The sequence below is a fragment of the Arachis duranensis genome, chromosome 9, assembly GCF_000817695.3.
Source record: "Arachis duranensis cultivar V14167 chromosome 9, aradu.V14167.gnm2.J7QH, whole genome shotgun sequence".
Taxonomy (NCBI): Eukaryota; Viridiplantae; Streptophyta; class Magnoliopsida; order Fabales; family Fabaceae; genus Arachis; species Arachis duranensis.
In genome coordinates this window covers 31,492,135-31,495,436 of record NC_029780.3, presented here as the reverse complement: position 1 = coordinate 31,495,436, position 3,302 = coordinate 31,492,135, and the positions used below count along the sequence as shown (strand labels likewise).

Below are 3,302 nucleotides of genomic sequence, written 5' to 3'. Positions count from 1 at the left end.
GGTGATGCCCTACATACAGCTTGCCATGGAAAGGAGTAAGAAGGATTGGATGAATGTAAGAAGAAAGTAGAGATTCGAAAGCAGCACAGCATCTCCATACGCCTATCCGAAATTCCCACTATTGATTCACATAAGTATTTCTATCTTATTTTATTTTCTGTTTAATTATTAATTTTCGAAACCCATAACCATTTAATCTGCCTAACTGAGATTTACAAGGTGACCATAGCTTGCTTCATACCAACAATCTCTGTGGGATCGACCCTTACTCACGTAAGGTATTACTTGGATGACCCAGTACACTTGCTGGTTAAGTTGAACGGAGTTGTGACTACACTTGCTGGTTAGTTGAATGGAGTTGTGATCACACGTGCCATTACTAGGGATCATTAAAGATCCCAATTCATCATACCATGATCTCTTTGGTGTATTTTTGAAAGAGCCATTAAATAAATCTCATGCAAATACAAAGAGGGAGTACAACTTTAAGGATCACAATTTCGTCCACCAAGTTTTTGGCACCGTTGCCGGGGATTGTTCGAGTATGGACAACTAACGGTTCATCTTGTTGCTCAGATTAGGTAATTTTCTTTTCAAAAATCTTTTTCAAAATTTTTCTTTTCTTTTTCGTTTTTCCAAACTTTATTTTCGAAAAATATAATAAAAATACAAAAAAAAATCATAAAATCATAAAAATAAAAAATATTGTGTTTCTTGTTTGAGTCTTGAGTCAATTTTTAAGTTTGGTGTCAATTGCATGTTTTTTAAAAAAAATTTATGCATTATTTTCGAAAATTCCATGCATTCATAGTGTTCTTCATGATCTTCAAGTTGTTCTTGACAAGTCTTCTTGTTTGATCTTGATGATTTCTTGTTTTGTGTTGTTTGTTGTTTTTCATGTGCACTTTTGCATTCATATTTTCCATGCATTAAAGATTTCTAAGTTTGGTGTCTTTCATGTTTTCTTTGCATCAAAAATTTTTCAAAAATATGTTCTTGATGTTCATCATGATCTTCAAAGTGTTCTTGGTGTTCATCTTGACATTCATAGTGTTCTTGCATGCATCATGTGTTTGATCCAAAATTTTCATGTTTTGGGTCATGTTTGTGTTTTTCTCTCTCATAATTAAAAATTCAGAAATAAAAAAAATATCTTTTCCTTATTTTTCTCCAAATTTTCGAAAATTTGAGTTGACTTAGTCAAAAATTTTCAAAATTAGTTGTTTCTTGCAAGTCAAGTCAAATTTTCAATTTTAAAAATCTTATCTTTTCAAAATCTTTTTCAAAAATTATATCTTTTTCATTTTTTTCTATTTTTCGGAAATTTCAAAAAATTCTTTTTCAAATTATTTTCAAAAATCTTTTCCTTATCTTTATATCACATTTTCGAAAATTAGCTAACAATTAATGTGATTGATTCAAAAATTTGAAGTTTGTTACTTTCTTGTTAAGAAAGGTTCAATCTGTAAGTTCTAGAATCTTATCTTGTAGTTTCTTGTTAGTGAAGTAAGTAATTTTAAAATTTTTGAATTAAATCTTTTTATCTTTTATCTTATCTTTTTCAAAATTTGATTTCAAAATATCTTATCTAACGTCTTATCTTCTTATCTTTTTAAAATTTGATTTTAATATCTTTTTTAACTAACTTTTTGACTTTGTGTTTATTTCTTTTTAAAATTTGATTTTAATATCTTTTTCAACTAACTCTTTTTCAAAACCAACTAACTACCTATCCCTCTCTAATTTTCGAAAATACTTCTCTCTTTTTCAAAAATTCTTTTTAATTGTTTTAAATTTTAATTTTAATTATATCTTATCTCTAATTTTCGAAAATTACTAACCACTTTTTCAAAAATTATTTTCGAAATTCTCCATCTCTTTTCTTATTCTATTTAATTATTTATTTACTAACACTTCTCTTCACCCCTCTTCATCTAAAAATCCGAACCCATTCTTCTTCACTCTTGTCCCCCTTCTTTTTCTACTAACATAAAGGAATCTCTATACTGTGACATAGAGGATTCCTCTTTCTTTTCTTGTTTTCTTCTCTTTCATATGAGCAGGAACAAGGATAAAGGCACTCTTGTTGAAATTGATCCAGAACCTGAAAGGACTCTGAAGAGAAAATTAAGAGAAGCTAAGTTACAACAATCTAAAGGTAACATTTCAGAAATATTAGAACAAGAGAAGGGGATGGCAGCCGAAAATAATAATAATGCAAGGAGAATGCTTGGTGACTTCACAAAGCCAACATCCAAATTTGATGGAAGAAGCATCTCCATTCCTGCCATTGGAGCCAACAACTTTGAGCTGAAACCTCAGCTAGTTGCCTTAATGCAACAAAACTGCAAGTTTTATCGACTTCCATCAGATTTGTGAGACTGTAAAGACGAATGGAGTTGATCCTGAAGTCTACAGACCCATGCTTTTCCCTTTTGCTGTAAGAGACAGAGCTAGAATATGGTTGGATTCACAACCCAAGGATAGCCTGGACTCCTGGGATAAGCTGGTCACAGCCTTTTTGGATAAATTCTTTCCTCCTCAAAAGCTGAGCAAGCTTAGAGTGGATGTTCTAACCTTCAAACAAAAAGATGGTGAATCCCTCTATGAAGCTTGGGAAAGATACAAGCAGCTGACCAAAAGGTGCCCATCTGACATGTTTTCAGAATGGACCATATTAGATATATTCTATTATGGTCTATCTGAATTTTCGAAAATGTCATTGGACCATTCTGCAGGTGGATCTATTCACCTAAAGAAAACGCTTGAAGAGGCCCAAGAACTCATTGACATGGTTGCAAACAACCAATTCATGTACACTTCTAAGAGGAATTCCGTGAATAATGGGATACCTCAGAAGAAAGGAGTTCTTGAAATTGATGCTCTGAATGCCATATTGGCTCAGAACAAAGTGTTGACTCAGCAAGTCAACATGATCTCTCAAAGTCTGAATGGATGGCAACATGCATTCAACAGTACTAAAGAGGTAGCTTCTGAAGAAGCTTATGATCCTGAGAACCCTGCCATGACAGAGGTTAATTACATGGGTGAACCTTATGGAAACACCTATAACTCATCATGGAGAAATCATCCAAATTTCTCATGGAAGGATCAACAAAAGCCTCAACAAGGCTTTCACAATGGTGGACGCAATAGGCTGAGCAATAGCAAGCCTTTTCCATCATCTTCTCAGCAACAGACAGAGAATTCTGAACAAAGCACTTCTAATTTAGCCAATCTAGTCTCTGATCTGTCAAAAGCCACTTTCAGTTTTATGAGTGAAACAAGATCCTCCATCAGAA

The 3,302-nt window shown here is 32.8% G+C and overlaps 1 non-coding gene across 1 annotated transcript; it reads right to left on the bottom strand.

Moving 5' to 3' along the window:
* Window positions 1-2,554: 2,554 nt before the first annotated feature.
* Window positions 2,555-2,658, bottom strand: LOC127742177 (small nucleolar RNA R71). Its single transcript, XR_008003364.1, has one exon. It is a non-coding gene; the product is annotated as a small nucleolar RNA R71 (small nucleolar RNA).
* Window positions 2,659-3,302: the final 644 nt, after the last annotated feature.